This window comes from Tursiops truncatus, chromosome 15 (assembly GCF_011762595.2).
Source record: "Tursiops truncatus isolate mTurTru1 chromosome 15, mTurTru1.mat.Y, whole genome shotgun sequence".
Classification (NCBI taxonomy): domain Eukaryota; kingdom Metazoa; phylum Chordata; class Mammalia; order Artiodactyla; family Delphinidae; genus Tursiops; species Tursiops truncatus.
The window spans coordinates 21,250,179-21,274,810 of NC_047048.1; the positions used below are offsets into that span (position 1 = coordinate 21,250,179).

Here is a 24,632-nt window from a genome sequence, read left to right on the forward strand (position 1 = left end):
CAGGGAAGCCCTCTCACTGGTTTTTAATTTGGATTTTCCTAATGACCAAAAATGTTAAACATCTTTTCATGTACTTTTATACCATCTGTATGTCTTCTTTGGTGGAATGTCCAAGTATTTATCCATTTCTTTTATTAGGTTGCTTGTTATCTTTTCATTAGTTGTGAGAGTTCTTTATTATTCTACCTGCAAGTCCTTTATCAAAGTTGAATTTTGCAAATAGTTTTTTCCCAGTCTGTGGCCTTACCTTTTCATTTTCTTAAGTGTCTTCCAATGATAAGAAGTTTTAATTTTTTTCAGATTTGTTGAGGTGTGATGAACAAGTAAAAATCGTATATATTTTGGGTTGTACAATGTGATTTTTAAAGGTATACAATGAGATGATTTAATATACACATACATTGTGAAACATTTACCATAATCAAGTTAAATAACACATCCGTCACCTCACATTGTTACCAATACAGTATTATTAACTACAGTCACCATGCTGTACATTAGAGCCCCAGAACTTATTCATCTTATAATTGAAAGTTTGTACCCAACCCTCCCCACCCCTATCCACTGGCAACCACTGTTCCAACCTCTGGTTCTATGAGTTCAACTTTTTTAGATTCCACATACAGTTTAGATCATAGAGTGTTTGTCTTTCCGTTTCTGGCTTACTTTACTTAGTATAATGTCCTCCAGGCTCATCTGTGTTGTTACAAATGGCAGGATTTCCTTCTTCTTTATAGCTGAATAATATTCCTGTGTGTGTGTGTGCATGCGTGTAAAATCCCATTTACTTTTTTCTTCTCATTTTATTGTGATATAATTGACAGACAGCATTGTATAAGTTTAAGGTATACAGCATAATGATTTGACTTACATATATCATGAAATCATGACCACAGTAAGTTTAGTGAACATCCATCACCTCGTATAGACACAAAATTAAAGAAATGGAAAAAATTTTTCCTTGTGATGAGAACTCTTACGGTTTACTCTCAACTTTCATGTATAATGTACAGGAGTGTTAGGTTTATCATGTTATACATGACATCCCTTGTATTTATCTTACAACTAGAAGTCTGTACGTTTTGACCACCTTCGTCCAATTCCTCTTCCCCCCACACCCCACCTCTGATAACCACAAATTTGATCACATTTTCCCTGAGGTTGTTGTTTTTGAAGTATACTTGATATACAACACTATGTTAGTTCCTGGTACACAACATAGTGATTCGATATTTCTGTACATTTCAAAATGATCACCATGATAAGTCTAGTTACCATCTGTCACTATACAAAGATGTTACATAATTATTGACTCACATTCCAAATACTACATTTCCCACTCATGACTCATTTTGTAACTGAAAGTTTATACCTTTTAATCTCTTTCACCTACTTCTCTCCTCTCCCACCCCCACAAACTGTGTGTTCTCTGTATCTATGACTCTGTTTTTGTTTAGTTATGTTTGTTTACTTGTTTATTTTAGATTCCACATCTAAGTTAAGTCATGCAATATTTGTCTTTCTCTGTCTGACTTATTTCACTTAGCCTAATACCATCTAGGTCCATTCATGTTGGCACAAATGGCAAGATTTCATTCTTTCTATGGCTGATTAATATTCCATTAGACACACACACATACACACGCACACACCACATCTTCTTTATCCATTCATCTATTTATGGGCTCTTAGGGTGCTTCCATATCATAGCTATTGTAAATAATGCTGCAATGAACATAGGGGTGCATATATCTTTTCTAATTCGTGTTTTAGTTTTCTTTAGATAAATATCCAGGAGTGAACTTGCTGGATCATATGGTAGTTCACTTTTAATTTTTTGAGGAATCTCCATACCATTTTCCATAGTGGCTGCACCAGTTTACATTCCCTCTAACAGTGCACAAGTGTTCCCTTTTCTCCACATCCTTGCCAACACTTGTTATTTATCTTCCTTTTTTCTTGTCCCCAAACAAGATTCCAAGTGGAATGTACAAGGTGAAGGTGGCCCCAAAGCCATCTGGTCTGAAGAGCTAAGGTGGAGTTGACAGAGCAAGAGGACACCACAGCTGATGGGCCAAGGACACACCTTCCTCTGAAGAAATGCTCAGAACTTGTTTTGAACTAGAAACGCCTGTGGAAAACTGGGCATGTAACTGAGGAGGACCCTATGAAGCCTGCCCAGAATAGAGCCCCCACCCATGTCCTCTGCCTGCCTGTTGTCTGCAGAAAAACTTTAGTCAAAGAATAAATTTAATCAGAGAAATGAGAAAAAAAATGAGAAACAGTCAAGCAAGGCAAAATAATAATACTTTAGCTATTAAACAAAGTCAAGGACCTTTAGTTCCTCCTCGAGGGCTGTAGATAATATTCTGAGTCACATCCTTGAGCTGTTGCAGATACTGAAACCCCCCGCCAGGTGGAAGAAGTTAACTGTATGCTGCCCACAAGCACATAGATCCCAGACCAGTTGGAACCAGAGGGTTGGTCATGCTGACTCTCGATGACCTCACCACCAACCAATCAGAAGAATGTGCACGAGTGGATCACACCCTGCTCCTTGAGCACTATAAGACTCCTCACTACCCCCTCCAGGGTGGGAAGCACAGTTTGGAAGGCATTAGCCCACTGTGGCCCCTTTGCCTGGCAAAGCAGTGAAGCTATTTTTTTTTTTTACTTCACCCAAAACTCTGTCTCCACGTTTCTATTCTGCACTGGTGAAAAGAGGCAGAGTTTCGGCAACAGATAGGGGGCTTGATGTGGGAGAAACATCTGGGAAGCTAAGGAAGGGAATATCTCATGGCCCAGTGTGCACTGGGACTCTCAGGAAGTATAAGGAGGTGGGGAGGTATAAACAGGCACATTTTAAGCATGAGGCTTTGTTTTCAAGGTTGCCTCATGGTCACAAGACAGCCATTGTACTCCAGCCATCACATCTGCTTCCATCAGGAAGGAGGGCCCAGACACAAGTAGCCAAACCTTTTAGGAGTTTGTACAAATGTTTCTACAAATAGGATTTCACTTGATCTTTGATCTGAGGGAGGCAGGAAAGCAAGGAAAGTGGTTCATAGGGGCTAAGGGACTTGACAAATGTCACACAACTAGTAAGGAACAGAATCAGGATTTGAACCTCAGCCTTAGTGAAGGCTACCTGCCATTCCTTACTCCAACTAGGGTGGCCCCCGGGGAGGAGAAGCTCACATAACTCTACTTCACCCACCGACCACACCCTGGGTTTGAGAGAGGCAGAGCTGGAGGTTTCCTGCCCCTGCAAGCCTTTGCCTGGACACCTTCTCTGTGCACTGCACTCGGCTGGTTGTGGTGGAGTCAAGACATACCCCCATCTTCGTGGAGTTGAGGTTCCAGTGGGTGATAAGACAAACACAGACCAATGCCTCCAAGCAGACTGTGGACCGGGTCAAGGGGAAGAGGTTGCAGAAGTCCAGGTGAAGTAGTTGGGAAAGGCCCTCAGAGAGTAGCATTTGAATTGGGCCTCAGAGGAAGAGCTGGTTTTTGATATAAAGGTGTAAAAGGAGGAGGAGGAAGGTGTGAGCATTCTGGGAAGAGCATGTAGTCCAGTATGGTTTTCATTTCTCACATCTACTCCATCGTCACTTCCTGTCTGTCCACTGCAAATCCAGGTCTGCCTTTATCTATCCCTGCCACACCCTCACCTAAGCCGCCAACACCTCTTGCCTGGATGATGGAAATATCTTCCTAACTGGTCTCCTGGCTGCCTCCTTTGTCTCCTTCCAGTTTGTCCCACATGCTGTTACAGGCTTCCAGCTTGAGTGACTAGGTCCAGTAGTATCACCAAATGAGACTGGGAATATGAGAGAAGAACAGATTTGGGGGTAAGGGGAAGTATTAGGTTTGGATGTCCAGTATGAAGCGATTGTGGGACATCCAGGAGAGGACTTCCTATAGGCAGCTAGGGGACTCACAGTCTATACCTTAGCTGGGAGCTACAGAGTTGGGTGTCTTCAACAGAGATGAAGTGATCAAGGCCACGAAAAAGAAGAGGGCGCGCAGGATAGTCAGGACAGAACCTGAAGGCAGAGGGGACGGGGAGAAGACGAAAAAGACATCCACAGAGTAAAACATAAAGACAAGTTTTAATAAGAGGGCAGATCAACAGTGGATGTGGCTGAGAGGACACAAAATGACTGTCCCCTGGGCCTGCAGTTGGGATGTCTTGGGGTTTTGCCAAAGTGGGTTCAGTGGAGGTGGGGGCAGGGGCCAGATGCAGGGGCTTGTGAGGGAATACAGCAGAGAACATCAGGTACAAGTTGTCATCAAAGAGTAAAGAGGAAAGAGAAAGCAATAAATAGCTAAAAATTAGATTCACAGGGCCATTCTTAACAGTCCACATGAATGTAGTGTTTCTACATTATCAGTTACGTAATGTAGTTTCTTTTTTGTTTGTTTGTTTTTTGGTTTTTTGTTTGTTTGTTTTGGTTTTTTTTTTTGCGGTACACGGGCCTCTCACTGTCGTGGCCTCTCCCATTGGAGCACAGGCTCCGGACGCGCAAGCTCAGTGGCCATGGCTCACGGGCCCAGCCGCTCCACGGCATGTGGGATCTTCCCGGACCAAGGCACGAACCCGTGTCCCCTGCATCGCCAGGCGGACTCTCAACCACTGTGCCACCAGGGAAGCCCGGTAATGTAGTTTCTTATCAGTTCCTACTCTTAAAAGGAAAAAACTAGAATGCACAAGGACACACAGACAAGGCTATTCACCACAGCACTGTTTTTCCTTATAAATTGGAAACATCCTAAATGATATTCAGTAGGAGAAGGGCCGAACCTCTATACATCATATGGCATTAATACAACAATTAAACAAGAAATGATTTATGCACCAAGATGAGACGTTCATTCAAAATACACGGGCAAGTGACAATGCGATAGTCATTATGCAAATAAGTTATAATCAATACTTTTTATGGATACATACTTATGTGGACGCATAGATGTATCGGGAAGTGTGGACCGTGAATGGATGATGGCAGATACCTCTGGGGAAGGAGAGTGGATATTGGTGGAAGTCAGAGAGGACTTTACAGCCTTATGAATGCATTCTTTAGAATGAAAAGTGTACACGAGTAAGCCTTCAAGGCCAGAAAACGATGGAAGAGGCAGAACACGTTTACTGGCCAAGAGAAAGGCACCAGTAACAGAGAAATTAAAGACGGGAGAGAGAAGCTCTAGGTGGGGATAAGATCTCAGAGATAGAAGGATGCATCTTCCTGGGTCCACGGATGGAGGGGAAACTCCTAGAGGCTCCAACAGGTAGAAAGGAGATAAGGGTAGGTGTAAAGTAAGGGAAGGGGACACAGACCCAGATCCCTCCAGATGGCTTCAATTTCTAACTAAGTAGGTGACCAAGTTGTCACTAAGTATGATAAATATTTAGAGGCATGCAGGGAAAAAAAAAAGGAGAGAAAGCTGGTTGGGAAGGAAGAGAACTAACGAGCAGGGCTTGGGTTGGAATGAACCACTTACCCCATTAGCTACTTATAACACTGTTGGGGTGGATCTGCCCTGGGTGTGAGGACAGAAAGGTCAGGTGGGGGTAACGCCAATCCAGGACCGGGTTTGGGTGCAGGTCCAGCACATGCAGAGTGTGTGAAAATGACGAGGTTCCGCTGGGGGTAGGGAGAGACCAGGAAGAGAATCTGAGGGATAGGAGAGAAGATGGGATTCAAAAGCCTGGAGACAACATGACAACAGAGGAAGGCTAGGAAGGGGAGACTGATGCTTAAGAAGGAGCTGGGTTTAATTTCAGAGGCGGGGCAACAAGGACCTACTGCATAGCACAGGGAACTATACTCAACATTTTGTAATAACCTACAAGGGAGAAGAATCTGTAAAAGAGTAGATATATACGTATGTACAACTGAATCACTGTGCTGTACACCTGAAACTTACACAACATTGTAAATCAACTATACTTCAATAAAAAAGAAAATATAAATATTTTAGCTAAAAAAAAAAATTTCTTTCAGAGGTGGGCAGGTGGGGGAATAACAACCAAGTCCAGAGTGGACATGGCACTGGGCGGGTCTGAAGCAGAGCACAAGAGGCAAGGGTCAGAGTTGAGGTCAAGAAGGCTAAGATGTTGACCCAGTCATCACGTGGACATTAGTGAGCCTCCCAGGAGAGCAGGAAGGTGGGGGAAGGCAGGCCCGAGCCAGGTGCCACCCCAGTGAAGGGAAAGGAACTGATGCGCGTATAAGCCAGTGCCTTGAAGAAGGGTGAGTGCTGACTTTCCGGTAGAAAAGGAACATCTTGGTGGCATTGGGCTCTGAGGAAGGGAAGGCCGGGCCCTCCTGGCCTGGAGCATGTGAGGTCTGAGCATGAGCTGCTGTGACCTGGGGCTGCCGGGGAAGCAGAGGTTAAAGAGGCAGCGATGAGGAAAGCTCTCTCTCCACCCTAGGGAGTGTTTAAATGCTGGTGCCCGACCACCCACCACGGCTCCCCCCCAAGAGAGGGATTTAGTTTGTCTAAGGTAGAACCTGGATATGGGTGATTTTTAACTTGTGATAATTTGAGACTTCCATAAAATTTGCAAGAATAGTACAAAGAATTCCCCTACACCCTTCTCTCAGATTCCTTAAGAGTTAACATCCAAATCACTCTTCATGACTTTACTATCTCCACACACATTTTCCCCAAAGTGTCTGCATTTAAGTGGACAGGAATGCCTCAAACCTCCCGGGTCATGTGCTTAATGCTTCCGGGATCAAGAAGCACTGCTTAGTAGAGGAACCCGGAGGGAACCGTATAAAATGGCAAGGAGGTGAAGGTAAAGAAATGTTACAGAAGTGAAGGTGGGGTGCCCCCTCACTCAGGCCCAGGGTCTGAGGGCAACATGGACGAGCGCCTGGCTGGCACTGCAGGTCTGCGATGACTTTCTGTAGAATGACCACGGGCATCTGAGCCTGGGCCTCTCCTGCTCCACCACTGCTGTCACTGCCCATCAATGCCTGGTACTTTCCATCACCTCCCCTGGGTACAGGGGGTTGGGGTCCTGGGTCAGCCAGATCTCTAAGTCAGTGTGGCGGAGCCATACTTGTCCTGTGACATTGAAGAGCATGGAGCCCTGGGCATCCCGGAACACTGGGTTGCCACTGTGCAGTAATGGCATGGGGGAACAGTCATTGTGCGCATGTGGGCAAACAGGACCCTCTCATTTTCCTGCCAGATGTAAGTCTTTGGCCCAATCTCCACACAGGACACATTGCTGTTCTGGTCCATCACATCATGGATGTAGTGGTATGGCTGGATGTGGGTGATGGACTCTTCAGTTGCCACGGTAACTCATCCAGAAGTGTGGCTGGCTGCAACAGACTCATCAGATCAGGAAACTCCTTCACCCAGCCCTAGGGATCAGTTCCTGGCAGCGCAGGGCCTATTTGTTGTCTTTTTTGATAATAGCCATTCAAAAAGGTGTGAGGTGATATGTGAGGTGGTTTTGATTCACATTTCCCTGATGATTAGTGATGTTGAGCCTCTCTTCATGTGCCTGTTGGCCATCTGTGTGTCTTTGAAAAAATGTCCACTCAGTTCCTCTGCCTATTTTTTAACTGGGTTGTTTGTTTTTCTGACGTTGAGTTGTATGAATTCTTTGTATATTTTAGATATTAGCCCCTTATTGGATATATCATTTGCAAGTATTTTCTCCCATTCAGTAGGTAGCCTTTTCATTTGTTGATAGCTTCCTTCACTGTGCAAAAGCTTTTTAGTTTGTTGTAGTCCCAATTGCTTATTTTTGCTTTTGTTTCCCTTGCCTAGGGAAAGAAAACAAAATATATATATTATATATATATTATATATAAATATAATAGTTATATATATTATATATAAATATATAATAGTTATATATATATTGCTATATATATTACAGCAATATATATCCAAAAATATATATTGCTAAGACTGATGTCAAAGAGCCTTCTGCCTATGTTTTCTTCTGGAATTTTTATGGTTTCAGGTCTTACATTTAAGTCTTTAATCCAATTTGAGTTTATATTTGCATCTGGTGTGAGAAAGTAGTCCAGTTTGAGTCTTTTGCATGTAGCTGCCTGGTTTTCCCAACACCGTTTATTGAAGAGGCGTTTTTCCCCCCATTGTATATTCTTTACACCTTTGTCAAAGACTAATTGCCCATATAAGTGTGGTTCATTTCTGGGCTCTCTATTCCTTTCCATTGATCTATGTGTCTGCTTCTGTGCCAGTACCATACTGTTTGATTACTGTAACTTTGTAGTATAGTCTGAAGTCAGGGAGCATGATACCTCCAATTTTGTTCTTCTTTCTTAAGATTGTTTTGACTATTGGGGTCTTTTGTGTTTCCATAAATATTTTAGAATTATTTGTTCTAATTCTGTGAAAAATACCATTGGTATTTTGATAGGGATTGCATTGAACTGTAAATTGCCTTGGGTAGTATGGTCACTTTAACAATATTAATTCTTCTAATCTATGAGCAGGGTATATCTTTCCATCTGTTTGTGTCATCTTTAATTTCTTTCATCAGTGTTTTATAGTTTTCCTAGTATAGTTTTACTCCTTAGATTTATTCCCAGGTGTTTTATTCTTTTCGATGCAATGGTAAATGGGATTGTTTTCTCAATTTCTCTTTCTGATAGCTCATTGTTAGTATATAGAAACTAAACATATTTTTGTATATTAATTTTGTATCCTGCAACTTTACCAAATTCATTGATAAGTTTTAGCAATTTTTTGGTGGAGTCTTTAGGATTTTCTATGTATAGTATCACGTCATCTATAGTGACAGTTTTACTTCTTCCTTTACAATTTGGATTCCTTTTATTTCTTTTTCTTACCTGATTGCTGTGGCCAGGACTTCCAATACTATGTTGAATAAAAGTGGTGGGAGTGGACATCTTTGTCTTGTTCCTGATATTAGAGGAAATGAAGATAATTTCAGCTTTTCACTGTTGAGTATGATGTTAGCTCTGGACTTTTCATTTATGACCTTTATTATGTTGAGGTATGTTCCCTCTATACCTGCTTTGTTGAGAGTTTTGATCATAAATGGATGTTGAATTTTGTCAAAAAGCATTCTCTGCTTCTACTGAGGTAATCATATGATTTTTATTCTTCAATTTGTTAATGTGGTGTATCACATTGATTTGCAGATATTGAACTATCATTGCATTTCTGGAATAAATCCTACTTGATCATGGGTGTATTGCAGGAGTTACCAAAATATAACACAGAGATATGAAGTGAGCAAATGCTGTTGGGAAAATGATGCTAATAGACTTGCTTGACAGAGGGTTGTCACAGACCTTAAATTTGTAAAAACAGCAATATCTGTGAAATGCAATAAAGTGAAGCACAGTAGAATGAGGTATGCCTGTAATTTCTATTGACCTATCTTCAAGTTCACTGATTCTCTCCTCACGGGACACTCTGCACATTACAGTTTGCACAAAACCAAACTTCTTCACAATCTTTAGCTTCCCTTTCAAGATTAAGTGTGAATTTATGATAAACAGACCTCACTGGAAGATAATGCAGTCAGTATCTCCATCCCTGGCCTTCCCCATCTCCAGGACCTGATAGAACTTCGCTGACTTCAGGGAAAGCAAAAAGAAAACAAATTCAGGAACTATACCATTTTGCACTCTCTTACTTCAATATCCTGGCTTGAATCAGAGAACTCAGAATATGAATCAGGTCTACTCCACCTACACTCCTTACACTTCTTATTGAACATGCTTACCCACCAACCAAGTAGCAGAGACACAGAGTACGCTTGTGAAGTATACCCAGTGGTAAGCTGGCTGGTGAGAGCCATTGCTAAGTTTTCAGGAACTTCTCAAACTGGTTTTTAAACATGGCCATTATGTTAAAATTTTATATTCCATATATAAAATTTATATATATATAATCAAATAAATTATATTAAAAACAAAGGTGATAAATACTCAAGACATTACTTTCTAACTACTTTACTACATTTTACTATTTTTATTCTTTAATGTTATTAATGTCTATTCTACCTGTATGGTGATATGACATGTGTATATGGAGTTATGATTATTTATTTCATCTTCCAATTTTATAATGGTATGCTACTGAGCACTTCTTCCCAAATCTGTGTTCCCTGATATCACATTTGTAGCTTGAAATTAGCCATGTTGGATGTATTTACACCATGGAAATCAGTATAAATTGCTGATTTGTTTTGTTGATTGTCTAGTCCAGGGGTTAGCAAATTTTTTCAGTAAAGAGCCATATAATATTTTAGGCTTTGTAAACCACATGCAGTTTTTATTGCATAGTTTTGTTTGTGTTATAAGCCTTTAAAAAATGTAAAAATTATGCTTAGATCTCATACTGTACAAAAATAGGCCACAGGTTGGATTTAGCCCAGCAGTGATAGTTTGCTAACCCATGGACTAGACTCAAGAAAGTAACAAAATGTTAATAATGCAGATTAAACTCAAAACTTTCATGTCTATAGCTGTTACACTGTGAAAAACACAAGAAATTCAGAACATATTCTTTCCAGTATTCAAAACCTATCATTCAATTAATCAAAGAGGTTGCTCACATCATGGCTGACTGAGTGCCGTTCTGAAGTGTGTCTTCATTGTGTCCGTTTTGTCTTACTCGTTAACATAAACGAAAATATAAAACAATATTTAGGTTGGAACTACACTGCTTGGTCATGACATGAGTGACTTCTTTGTGGAACTGAATAGCAGTCAAGCATTCATTCATAGTCTTGATTTCATGGCTATTGTTGCCAATTATAAACACTTCTAATGCAATATGGAATTTGTAAGAAATAGCGAGTCATGGGACTTCCCTGGCGGTGCAGTGGTTAAGACTCAGCGCTTCCACTGCAGGGGTGCGAGTTCAGTCCCTGGTCGGGGAACTGAGATCCCACACGCCGCACCATGCAGCCAAAAAAAAAAAAAGAAAAAGAAATAGCAAGTCACACTGAAATTATAGGTAAACGGAATTTCAAAAAAAAAAGGAGGTATATTTTATTATGATTTGTAAGTCATATGCTATATACCTTTCTTATCAGTAAAATTTATAATAAAATTACACATGTATATATGCATACTTTTTTTTTTCAGAGAGCCAATCGTTAAGCATTTCTATCACACCAGTGTGTACCAGTGTCTCATGCTGGGCCACTTATCACTCCTGGGTAAGAGAATCTGGACAAGCACACAGAGTCTGAGTCAGATGAAGGTGGGCGACCGAACTGAAAGGTCCGGTTCTTAGCCAGTTGAGCGAGAGAGAGAGAGAGAGAGAGAGAGAGAGAGAGAGAGAGAGAGAGAATGAGAGAGAAAACAATGAAGGTGACAGAAACAGAGAAAGCTGCCTCAGCCACCCTGCCTCTCCCACTCTAGTCCTATTTCCTGTCCCTGATGCCTAGGAATTTGCCTACTGCATCCTTACAAGAAACCTCTCTTTATTTAAGAGAGCTGAAGATGAATTCCTGTTTCTTTACAACCAAAAGCTCTGTAACCAAGACAGTGAACCACAGAAACCTGGACTATATGAGTCCTCTTATCGAGGTCCCTGAATTCCCAAGTCTGACAACCGTTAATCACAGGCAATGTACAGATGATGGTGATGAAGTATTACTTAATGAAAAGGGTAAAAAAAAGGGATGTATCACTAATAAAATCAGTCAAAGAAGCAATATGAGGCTTTAAAAAAATAAAAGAAAGTGGCACACGCAGTCAGGGGGGCTCTGGGCAACGCAACGCAGCTCACATAGCAGTTCAAGGGTGAGGAGTGACAGGTTGTGTCCAGGCTATGAGACCACTTGGAAACAGCCCACTTAATTCATATTTAACTTCCTTATCATGGAGTCAAAAACCCCTAAGTTGTGCTGGATTTTTGTTTGTTTGTTTTCTAAACAAATTAGAGGTTATAAAGAACAGTTTTACCCTCTGGCATAATGTAAACTCTATAAGGACAAACAACTGAAGTTTCATTTGACTCCCATGATGGCTGATGTTGCCCTTAGAGAGCCCCTGTGTGGTCTGTCTTGTTCCTGTCTTGTTCCTGATGAATGGGCTGCAAACCAGAATCCAAATTCCTGCGATGCCCAGTAGGACCAGGCAAATCAAATTAAACACGGCGTCATGAAGATCTAAGATTGTACTGGGAGGAAAAAAAGATTTAAAGCACGTTTAGGGCTTCCGTGGTGGCGCAGTGGTTGAGAGTTCGCCTGCCGATGCAGGGGACACGGGTTCGTGCCCCGGTCCGGGAAGATCCCACATGCCGCGAAGCGGCTGGTCCTGTGAGCCATGGCCGCTGGGCCTGCGCGTCCGGAGCCTGTGCTCCGCAACGGGAAAGGCCACAACAGTGAGAGGCCCGCGTACCACAAAACAAAAACAAAAACAAAAAAACACGTTTAGTTTCTCCAGTGGCTTCTTTTCTTATTAATTCAAAGCTATACAACAAAAAGTTTCAGAAAAGTTTTGGTATATATTGAACCCATTTAAAAGGTAACTGAAATTTTATCAAATAATTTTGATTCTTTCAAATAACTGAATAAGTCAGTAAACCCTACCTTCCGGTTGATTATACCAGAGGAGCTGACATGTAAACTCTGGATCACAATGCCTGGGGAGAAATGCTGAGGCCACAGCGAAGGACCACACACCGGGCACAGGAGGACAGAGGTGGAGGTGGGCGCAATGCATAGGCATATGCATCTATATACTCATAACATTTTAGTCTTGAAATTACCATCCAATGGGTTTCAAACAAAGTGGCAGGAGCTGGGCATTCATTTTTATTACTAAACTTACTTCCATTCTACAAAATTTGAGGCTACAAGAGGAAACCAGAGTTAATAATAATATTCAGAAATGACACAACCTTATTTACTGCCAAGAACTTCAATTAAGCCCAAAGATGCCTATGGTTCTCCATTATATTTGATAGATCATATTTTTTCATTTAAATCATACACAGTAAAAGAGGCCTCCTAATCATCTGAGGGCTGGTTATCTAGTCTGCAGCTTCTTTTGGGTTACTTGGGCTATTTAAAACAGCACCTCGTTAATTCAGCCGATTAAGGAAATAGTGGGAAGATCAAACTATATGATACAAGAAAAGGAGGCGGTTTGTTACATTTTCATACTAAAACCAGTTGCAATAACCAGAACCCATGTGTGATTCACTCATTTAAAAAATAGGCACTGTGTGATGATTAAAGCGCGAGGCACTGGGTTAAGGACTGGTTATCCGATGGTGGCCAAACTGACAGAATTCCTACTCTCACGGAGGCCACCTCCCAGTGCTGGAGATAGACCTTAATCAAGTAATCATAAATCAGATCGACTTACACATGACTACGTAAGAAGAAAAAGTGCTGAGGTGGAAAAAACAAAGCATTAGATAGGAGCGCATAACCAGAGCGTCTGGTCTACTCTTGGCAGGTGGAGCCCGGAGAAGACTCCCGCAGGGAAGTGGGATTCGAGCTGAGTCCTGAAGGATAAATAGATGTTTACTAGAAGGCCTCTGCCTAGAATCATGGGCAGAACGTCCAACCATCACTACCTCCTCCTCTAAAAGCCACAGGTGGGAAAGTCCTTGGTGCTCTGGGCTGGATTGCATTTGCTTAGGTATGACCACCCCTTCCAACTACTGCTCCACAAAAGCACGCTTCACCTTGAGCCCTGCTCAATACAAGAATTGCTGATTATGACCAACCCAGGCTTTGCCCACTTGTTGCTACTTTCTATGCTCTGAGACAACCACAAAGGCTTGGGTCATCAATTGGACTACCCAACACATACTGACTGTAGCCTCTAGAAGTAACAGAGGAGCAAGAATGCTTTCAGGATCTGGTTACACTTCTGCTCCACCCAAACTATCTATGGAAAGCTTCATTTCTGGGTGCACATAGTGTTTTGTCTTCCTAGCATTCCTTCCCTTAAGAAAAATCCTGGCCGCAGCGGTGAGAGGTCCGCGTACCGCAAAAAAAAGAAAGAAAGAAAGAAAGAAAAATCCTCTGCCCTCTTCCACAGTAACCCTGTCTTACTTCGGAAGATGCAGTGGAGGCTGACTTCTGAAGATGCAGTGGAGGCTGACTACCACCCCCAAGGGCAGGCACACCCCCAGACCTGGTCAGAGGACTCCAGCCTCAGGCTACAACTACTGCCTTAGGAACAGACATGTGACGCACGCAAAGCCTTTCAAGGTCCACCTGTGAACTTCTGCTGTGCTACTGGGACAAATGTACATGTTTCCTCTAAGATCTGAGGCTGTTAGGCCCATGTAAACATGGAGTTATCTTGCTGCCATGTGGTAAAAGTTTACACTCAACACAGAGGGGAAAGTCAGAGATAAACAGGTTCCTGACATCCTCTGAGTACTAGCTACATAGATCCAGCTCTGCCTGACTTTTCAGTTTTATGAGCTGGTAAGTTCCTTTTTTATTTGAGCTAGCCTGTGTTGGGTTTCTGTCACTTGCAGCCGAAGTGGCCCAAATGGTGTAACTTTACCATTGGCACTCATGTCCATATTACCATAACTGGCTGCCTCTGACCACTATAGGGAAAGGATTCAGTGATTTCTAATTGGCCATTACTAACAAGGACACAGGAGGTTTGAAACAGCTGAGCACAGATTTCAAGAATGAGAAGACAAGGTCATGACTATACTTTTGAACTTGATGTTGTAGGTGTGCAGAAGCATGATGCTTCTCTCCCCACCTTTGACTGTTCACTGATTGGAACCACAAGACAGACCAGATGGGAGGACTGGACCAATAAAGGGTGCAAGACGCCAACAAGGTAAGGGAAACCCAAATCCCACTTTGCAGCAGCCTAAATCACACATTTCTTAAACACAATAAAAGAAAGGAAGCAGCCTAATCAAGACCTTTAAAGGAGAAAAAAACCATAGAGCCATGACCATGAGCTGCTAGTCAAGGAATTAGGACAGTATGTGCTCAAAGCCCAGTGTTTTATGAAAAGACTGGTTTCTGCTTGGCTAGGCACCTGTGTGCTTTTTATCTGAGTGTTTAACAGCAAGGAGCCCATTATCCTTCGGCATACTCTAGTTATAGCGGATTCCAATTTCAGAAACAACAAGAAATTGGATTCCAGCTGCCAGGGGTTCTCTCTGGGAGATTTTCTATCTCTAAGACAGAATTGTCTTTTTCTCTTTTTTTCATGGTGAGAGGAGGCATGCGGAACACCTGTGATTATCAGCAGAGGCAAAGCCTGATGTGAGCGTGCTGACAACACTACAGGGAGAAAGCCTTAGGCTGGAAGTTCAAGGGAAGGCAGGGGAATGAACGTTTAAATGATTAAGGCAGTTTGATATCACGTTGTGGTCTAACCCCCAATGCTTTCAGGCTGACACCGTTATTACCGAAGCTGCAACAATTTTCATTACCCTACTACTTCACTGAATCACTTGATGCTGTCCAAAAATTTCCTTGATCTTTCTGCTCCTTTCTTAAGATTTCCTCTTTCTTTTAAGATGTTACTCTAATCTGAGAGATATGCACATGATTTAGGGAATTTCTTTTCTTCTCTCACATTACATCCCCTCTACTGGGATGTGGATGAACCTAGTGACCAGTTGGCCTTTTATACTTTCAGAATGTCAATTTCATCCTTAACAACATTTTTATTTTTATTTTGCGGTACGCGGGCCTCTCACTGTTGTGGCCTCTCCCGTTGCGGAACACAGGCTCCGGACGCACAGGCTCAGCGGCCATGGCTCACAGGCCCACCCGCTCCGTGGCATGTGGGATCTTCCTGGACCGGGGCACGAACCTGCATCCCCTGCATCGGCAGGCGGACTTTCAACCACTGCGCCACCAGGGAAGCCCCTTAACAACATTTTTAAATGAATCTCTGGTAGAAAAATAATACCTAAGCTCTGCTTATAATTTAGTTCACTCAATTATTTATTGCACACTTACTGTTTTAGATGCTTACAGTACAGAGTAAATAATTCAACAATGATCCTTACCCTCAACAAAGTTTACATTCTAGTGGAGGCAAAGAGACAATAAATATATTTAATTTTATCTTATAAGAAGAACCTCTGGGCTTCCCTGGTGGTGCAGTGGTTAAGAATCTGCCTGCCAATGCAGGGGACACAGGTTTGAGCCCTGGTCCAGGAAGATCCCACATGCCGCAAAGCAACTAAGCCCGTGCGCCACAACTACTGAGCCTGCGCTCTAGAGCCCAGGAGCCACAACTATTGAGCCCGTGTGCCACAACTACTGAAGCCGGCGCTCCTAGAGCCCGTGCTCTGCGACAAGAGAAACCACGACAATGAGAAGCCCACACACCACAACAAAGAGTAGCCCCTGGCTTGCCGCAACTAGAGAAAGTCCATGCACAGCAATGAAGACGGAACACAGCCAAAAATAAATGAATGAATGAATGAATGAATGAATGAATAAATAAATGTAAAGAACCTCTGCTTATGGAAAAAATTTGCTCCCAATTTTCTCTCACAATGCTCTACTTTTGTTTTATTATTATTTTTTTTTTTTTGCGGTACACGGGCCTCTCACTGTTGTGGCCTCTCCCGTTGCGGAGCACGGGCTCTGGACGCGCAGGCTCAGCGGCACGTGGGATTTTCCTGGACTGGGGCACGAACCCGTGTCCCCTGCATCAGCAGGCAGACGCTCAACCACTGCGCCACCAGGGAAGCCCATGCTCTACTTTTAAAAGAAAAATATCTACCTGCGGGTTATTACGTTCTGAAGTATTACTGTCTGGTATCTTTTCCCTCATTTTCTTAATTTAGCTTACTTACTTGTCTTCGCTTAGCTTTCCTTGCTAAACCATGTAAATTCAGCTCTGTGAGGTAAAGGGGGCCATATAAATCACTATCCTCTCACCTCCAATCCTATCATACTGGGGCTCTTCCACATCTCAACACTAAAGCAAAGTCTGCCTCCTTTCCACTCTCCTTTTCTGCTATCAAAACAAGCTCAGGGCTTCCCTGGTGGCGCAGTGGTTGAGAGTCCGCCTGCCGATGCAGGGGACATGGGTTCGTGCCCCGGTCCGGGAAGATCCCACATGCCGCGGAGCGGCTGGGCCCGTGAGCCATGGCCGCTGAGCCTGCGCGTCTGGAGCCTGTGCTCCGCAACGGGAGAGGCCATAACAGTGAGAGGCCCGTGTACCGCAAAAAAAAAATATATATATATATATATATAAATAATATATATATAATAATATATTTATAATATTTATTTATTTATATTTATTTATATTTATTTATAATTTATTTATATATTTATTTATTTATAAAATTTATTTATTTATAATAAATATATTTATTTATATATATTATATATATATATATAAAATTAATAAAGTTGCTTCCTGATGGGATTGGAGTAATATGTTTACAGTCATTAGTACAAAAATAGACAAATCCTGTCAAAGAAGTTGCTGCCAAAATCGGTATCAGTGAGAACTGCAGAGAAAGAGGAACCCAGGATGGAAAAGGCCAAAGAGACCTAAATATGGTTTCTGTGGCCATACAGTCTCCTTTGAATTAGGGTCTGGGAAGCCTGAGTCCACATAAGCTGCTGCCGCCTCAAGAAGAAATTTCTCCTTTCTAGGGTCAGCCTGATGAGCCCCTTGTAAGAACAGTGATGGCATAACACGTAGGGCAGCCTTCCTATGTGCCTTGCCCCGTTTGACACTTTTCTGTCATTGCTACTGATTTTCACAATAACCCTGAAGAAGACACTAAGCCTTAGCCAGGTTAATTAAATCACCCAGCATTCCACAGCTAGTAAGTATGGAGCTGAGATTTTAACCTAGATCTAAACTAAAAATCTCTGCAAGAAAAAAATGGTATTTATAATATAAATTTATCAGAAGGAAAAAAACCCCTCATTTTCAAAGGAGAAGTTATATGCTCTCTTCAGAAATGAATTCAGAAACTCTCAAGGAAAGGCAATTGTCTACACCAAATATCAAGAACAAGAAGAGCTTGACAGATCACATGGCTGGCGTCAAAATCTAAGGATTGGGCTTCCCTGGTGGCGCAGTGGTTGAGAGTCCGCCTGCCGATGCGGGGGACACGGGCTCGTGCCCTGGTCCGGGAAGATCCCACATGCCGCGGAGTGGCTGGGCCCGTGAGCCATGGCCGCTGAGCCTGCGCATCCAGAGCCTGCGCATCCGGAGAGCATGCGCGTCCGGAGCCTGTGCTCCACAACGGGAGAGGCCACAACAGTGAGAGGCCCGCGTACCGCAAAAAAAAAAAAAAACAAGAACAAAATGTAAGGATTTAACTCCTGATATACCTGTTTTTCTTTGTCAGAGGCTGGGAGCTACTGTTAATGTTACCAACTATAAAGACTAAATGGAAAAAAGTAAGATCATAATATTTCTCCAAAAAAAAAAAATCCCTAATGTTGATTATCTCCTTCTTTGGACATAATCTTGTCCTCAGGCGGTCCCTTTGCAATGAAACATTATGACCCTTATTTACAGAGGAAGAGAAGTGAGCTATAGGGAAGAAATCGACACAGCATTGATAATTCTGTGGCAAAACATAGGGTCTATATTATTGTGGTCCTATGAAATTCCAGATAGAATTTCCTACACCAAATTTCACATCACAGCTCCATTTCTGACACTATTAATAAACTGACTTAGCTTCAGGCAGAATATTTGGGGCCAAATATTCTTAATAATTTAGAATGCTACAAGTGCTCATGTTCATCATAGTTGGCAAAAGGACTTATTATAAGAATCTTGAATCAGGTATTAACTGATTATCCCGGTATTCATTCTAGCAACCCCAATGAATGTATATGCTTATATGTACACAGTTCATATACACAGCTGTAAGATTTTTTATTTGTTTTTAATCCTTCGTTCCCAAATAGGCAGTGATGGAGAAGGGGAAAGTCATGTCTCACCAAAGTACAAAATTTGAGGCTCTGAATATGTGGAGTGCTCTACCTGCTGACTATCTCTAGCTCTCCTAGGGATCCTATACTAGGACACATGAGCTGCTCAGAGGAGGGGATTTTTTTTTTTTTTCCTTTTCAAGCCTCTATGCTTCATCAGTCGCCTCATAAAGCAAGAATATGTAAAACATTAATAAAGAAATTCACAATAAGCATTTCATAACTACAGCAGAATCAACAGTATGATATAGAATGGATACTTTGAAAGAGCAAAATCCACCAGCACCAAGTATAATACATAAGACTAGCTCGTTTCTAGTCTAGGTAACTTAATCTTTAACACTGAATAAAACCACTGATTTCATCCTAATATGAAACAGAAGTCATTAAAAAAAGCAGGAGAGATGCTTGCCTAAGGATTTCCAGGCTGTCGTTATAGTAAATCTCTATGGAAATTACTTGTTTTCAAAACACAGTTTTAAGATTGATTTTAATGATTAACTACATGTAGTTAAATACCAAGATTGTTTTCATTATTTAAAAGACAAAGGCCTGAGGTTATTTTTTGTCAATTATTCACCCTGAAGCAACTCACTTTGGATCTGCTTCTTCGCTGGAGTTAAAGACAGTATTGTTTACTCTGTTATTAAGAGAAAAGTCATCTCCTAAACTTCCGTTGCAAGTATAATTTGGAAAGTATCTATTGTGAGGCTTCCAGACAAAAGACAAGAAAAAGGAAGGCTGCATATACAGTATTTAACAACACACTAATATATATAGCAGATTGATCTAGAAGACTATTTTGTGTGTGTGTGATAGATTTTATTTAGGTTTCCTGCAAAGTCTTTACAGATGACACTGTAATTCAACAAATAAATTGGCAGACTTTGAACGTTGGGAAAATGTTATCTTTCTGTTGCAGAATGTGCAAGCAGCAGGGATTTGGCCAGGGCTAAAAGACAGTACTACCACGTCAGGGCGGCGCCAAGCCACCGAGGGTCAAGTCTGTGCTCCTCCTGCACTGTGTGCTCATCACAACCCCGGACTTGGCTCACTGCACTGGACTTTGCCGTCTGCCTCAACCACTAGCGCCACGTGAGCTCCCAAAGGCAAAAAGGCAGCATGTCTTACGACTGTTTTACCTCAGCTCCCAGCACAGTGCTCACACCCAGTAGGTACTCAACAAATGTTTGCTGATAAAAGCACGCAAGCATGCTTAATTGACCAAATGGACAGAGTAGCCCTTTATCTAAAATATACTAGAATTTCATCGTCATTGTTTGTTTTGTGTGAAAAGTATGGACTTTGTTGCATTTTTTTGATAGAAGCTACGTGTATAAACTAATTAGGTAATCAATTTCTAATATTACAACATGAAACGCCTTATCCCCTATAATTAGAAGAGATTACACGTTGGTTTTCTTGCCCAAGTACCTCCGTTATGAATCTCCATTAGCAGTAAGTTTAACAATTACATTTACAGGCTGCCGAATAGATCTATTAAACTTAGAAAAATAATCTACCCTGCAGAACGGACATTTCTCTAACTATATCAAGGAACCACAGACCATCTTTCAAAAATCACAGGGGGGAGAATAATACCCCTGAACCACACAGTTCTGTATATTTTAATAGTAAAATATTAATCAGATATTAGAAAACTCACTTGCAAGTATGAAATTTATTTCAAATAGACATTTTTGCTAAATTTGTCATACTGCTGACTATCAAAGCACTCTCTGATCATCAAACCATATCCTGCTAAGTATACAGTTAGCCTCTGGACTTCAGTCAGCCACTTTCAGACTGGCATTAGCTACGTGAGGCCACAAGATGCCAAACGTTAAATTATCAAAGATAAATGATACTTGAGTGCCCTGAATAAGTTTATGACTCTAAAAATGCTTACAGCAGCACGAGATGACACAGCCAACGTGTCTGGCTGTCGACATATCTATGCCTGAGTCAACAAGAATTAGTCTCCAGAGCCTCTTATTTCCAAGGAAGTAAATCTCCAGGCTCTCCGCGTCAGCTGCACACTAGAATAAGCTAGGGAACTTTTAAAAATACTGATGCCTGGATCTCACCCGAGAGATTCTGATTTAACTGGCCGAGGGTGTGGCCTGAATATCAGGACTTTTTCAAGCTCCAAGTGATTCCAATGTGCAACATGGTTGAGAACTATTACTTTAGAGCTTCTGTTTCTCAAAGAATATTTGGAGGGGCACAAGCTAAGCACACCGTTTCTTCCTCCATTGCTCTCACATCTACCAGCAAATGAACTTCGAGTCAGTTCTACTCCAGAGTCTCTTCCTCTCCCCCTTCTGTCACCACGGTTTTCTTCTACAACATTGCTTGAGGCATTTAACGCTACTTGGATTTCGAGCAACTTCCCTAATGCAGGTGGAAAACGTTCACTTTGTGGATGGAGAAGCTAAGACTGAGAAAGAGTTTCTTAAAGTTCTACAGAAAAATGTGTTCCAGAACAGCCCACATTCACTTCTCTCACACATTCAACTCACTTTTCAACACACAGTTACCCAATTGTCAGTCATGCCTCCAAATCCAAGTATCACTAAATTCTAATGATTCTAATGCTCTAACCTCTCTTGTGTCAATCTCCTCTTGACCTTCCATGTTACATTGCTTTAGCTCAGGCGCCCACCAGCGTTTCTCATATAAAACCAGCTCTGGTCTTCAAACTGTTCTTTCTCTGTGAGTTGGCTAACCTCCCTTCAAACCATTCTCTACACTGCAGGGTGATGTATTCAAAGTTGAGTATGATATTATTATTACCCCTTGGTTTAACAACAATAATATTCCATTCCTTTCAGGATCAGATCCATACTTCTCAAACCCTGCTAAACCATGCACAGCTCCTCCAAGCATGTCACATGATCTCATGCCTCTCTGTACTTGCACAGACTCCTACTGCATTTTCACAATTCATCTGAGAGATCATTTCTTTGCTACCGGGTTTGAATTATATGCTCAGACAGTATATACTTCCATAGCATCCCACACTTACATCAATAACACCTAACACATAGCACTATGATTTTCACTATAATTGACTGTGAGCTTATTCAGAGTTGGGACTGCATCTCTTGTCTCTTTGTTCTCTGGACTCAGCACAGGAGCTGGTATATAGTTAAGTGCTCAGTAAATATTTGTTGAATGAATGCCCCATCATTTCACATGTCCACGCTTTGCGATACTGTTCCTCTTCCCCAGGTACCTCCAATCTTCATTCATAGTATTAATGCCTCCACTGAAATGACTAAAGCATCTTTTCCTGTGTACAGCCTTCCTGCACTTGGTTTCTGAGGCAGTGTCTATCATGCCCACCTTTCAGCCTCTGTTACATATTGCATATACTTCTAGTCATAGCACCTACCATTCTGTGCTGCAATTACCTGTCCTAATGTCTGTCACCCTTACTAGACTGCAGGCTCCTTACTGGCAGCAAACTATTTTATCTATCTTTGTATTCTGAGCACTTTTTCTACAGTAGGTGACTAGTAACTAGGCTTTAATTCTGCCCCCCGCGCCCAAACCTTGTTTTATACCACTGCCAGAATGCTCTAAAACAAAATTCAGGTTATGTCTTTCCCAAGTTTAAAAATCTTCAGTGGCGGGGTGGAGTCAAGATGGCAGAGTGGGAGGATACGGAGTTCGGGTCTCCCCACAACTAGGGCGCCTACCAGATGCTGGTGGGGGACCTCGACACCCAAGGGGATGGGAGGAACCCCCGAGTGACCAGGTAGGATGTCGGGGGACTGAGGGTGTGGAGAAGTGGAGGCCGGATGGCACTGCCGCCCCTGAGGGGTGGCTGGGGGAGGGGAGGGGTTCCCACGCCTGGAGGGACCCTCGGGGGTTTGGAGGATCGGCGGGGGAATGCGGCTAGGGTTTCCCTTGCCCAGTCAGGCCCCGGGAAGCCTGCTGGGGTACCAGGCCGGGTCCTCCGCCCTCCGGGGCTCCCTCTGGCCGCGTGGATCCTGGGGGTGTGCGAGGGAGGTGGGAGGAAGGGGAGGGGAGGGGAGGGAAGAAGAGGAGAGGCAAACTGGGAGGGGCCCTCGGTACCGGGGAGGGAATGCAGTTTGCATTTCCCCTGCGCACACAGGCCCCAGGAAGCCTGCTGGGCTCCCAGGCCTGGTCCTCCAGCTTCTGGGGTCCCCGCTGGCGACATGGGTCCTAGGGGTGTAGGCGTAGGGGGAAGAAGAGGAGAGGCAGACGGGGGGGACCCTCCAGGATCAGAGGATCATGGGGAATGCACCTAGGGTTTCCCCTGCCCACTTGGGTCTGGTGAGCCTGCTGGGGTCCCAGGCCTGGTCTTGCGCCCTCAGAGGCCCCATCCAGTCACATGGGTCCTAGGGGCGTGGGGCCGGGGGGGGGCGGCAAGAAGAGTAGAGGCGAACGGGGAGGGACCCTCTGGGATCAGAGGATTGGAGGGGAAGCGTGGCTAGCGTTTCCCCCACCCACTTGGGCCCAGGGAGCCTGCCGAGGTCCTGGGCCTGATCATCCACACTCCAAGGCCAGAGGCACTCCAGGGCCCCTCCGGCCGTGCTGAGCCTAGACCCCACCTCTCCCTAAACCCCGCCCCTGCCTAAGCCCCGCCCCCCCACAGCCAAGGCCTCTGCCAGCCTTTTTTTTTCCTTTTTTGGTTCTGTTTTACCTTCCAGTTGTTGTTTCATCTATATTTTTATTTTTTCTAACATATCTGTTAGTTTTCTAATCTTATTTTATTTTTTACCTTTTGTTCTTGCTCTGCTCCTTTTTTTTTCTTTTCTTTTCTTTCTTTTTGGCCACCCCACGTGGCTTGCGAGATCTTGGTTCATGGGCCAGGGGTCAGGCCTGAGCTCCTGTGGTGGGAGCTCCAAGTCCAAACAACTGGACTAACGGAGAACCTCAGACCCCAGGGAATATTAATCAGAGTGAGGTCTCCCGGACATCCTCATCTCAGCACCAGGACCCAGCTCTACCCAACAGCCTACAAACTCCAGTGCTGGAAGCCTCAGGCCAAACAACCACTAAGACAGTAACACAGTCCCACGCATCAAAAAAAAAAAGAAAAGAGATGACAAAAAAAATATGTTACAGATGAAGGAGCGAGGTAAAAACCTACAAGACCAAATAAATGAAGAGGAAATAGGCAACCTACTTGAAAAAGAATTCAGAGTGGGGCTTCCCTGGTGGTGCAGTGGTTAAGAATCCACCTGCCAATGCAGGGGACATGGGTTTGAGCCTGGGTCTGGGCAGATCCCACATGCTGCAGAGCAACTAAGCCCGTGCACCACAACTGCTAAGCCTGTGCTCTAGAGCCCATGATCCACAACTACTGAGCCCGTGTACCACAACTACTGAAGCCCGTGTGCCTAGAGCCCACGCTCTGCGACAAGAGAAGCCACCGCAATGAGAAGCCTGCGCACTGCAATGAAATAGTAGCCCCCACTTGCTGCAACTAGAGAAAGCCCGTGCACAGCAACGAAGACCCAACACAGCCAAAAATAAATAAATAAACAAAAATAAATAAATATATTTTTAAAAAATTCAGAGTAATGATAGTAAAACAAAACAAAACAAAAAACTAAGACTAGAACCACTGTCTGACCCAGCAATCCCACTACTGGGCATATACCCTGAGAAAACCATAATTCAAAAGGACACATGTACCCCGATGTTCACCGCAGCACTATTTACAATAGCCAGGACATGG

The 24,632-nt window shown here is 43.0% G+C and overlaps 1 long non-coding RNA gene across 1 annotated transcript in view; it reads right to left on the bottom strand.

Moving 5' to 3' along the window:
- Positions 1-563: 563 nt before the first annotated feature.
- The window catches only part of LOC141276477 (uncharacterized), a 47,691-nt gene continuing 23,622 nt past the window's right edge, over positions 564-24,632 (bottom strand). The window contains exons 6-7 of the long non-coding RNA XR_012326080.1: positions 8,850-8,922; positions 564-7,790 (exon numbers count right to left, since the gene is read on the bottom strand). This is a non-coding gene — a long non-coding RNA (uncharacterized lncRNA). The remainder of the gene's footprint in view (positions 7,791-8,849; positions 8,923-24,632) is intronic.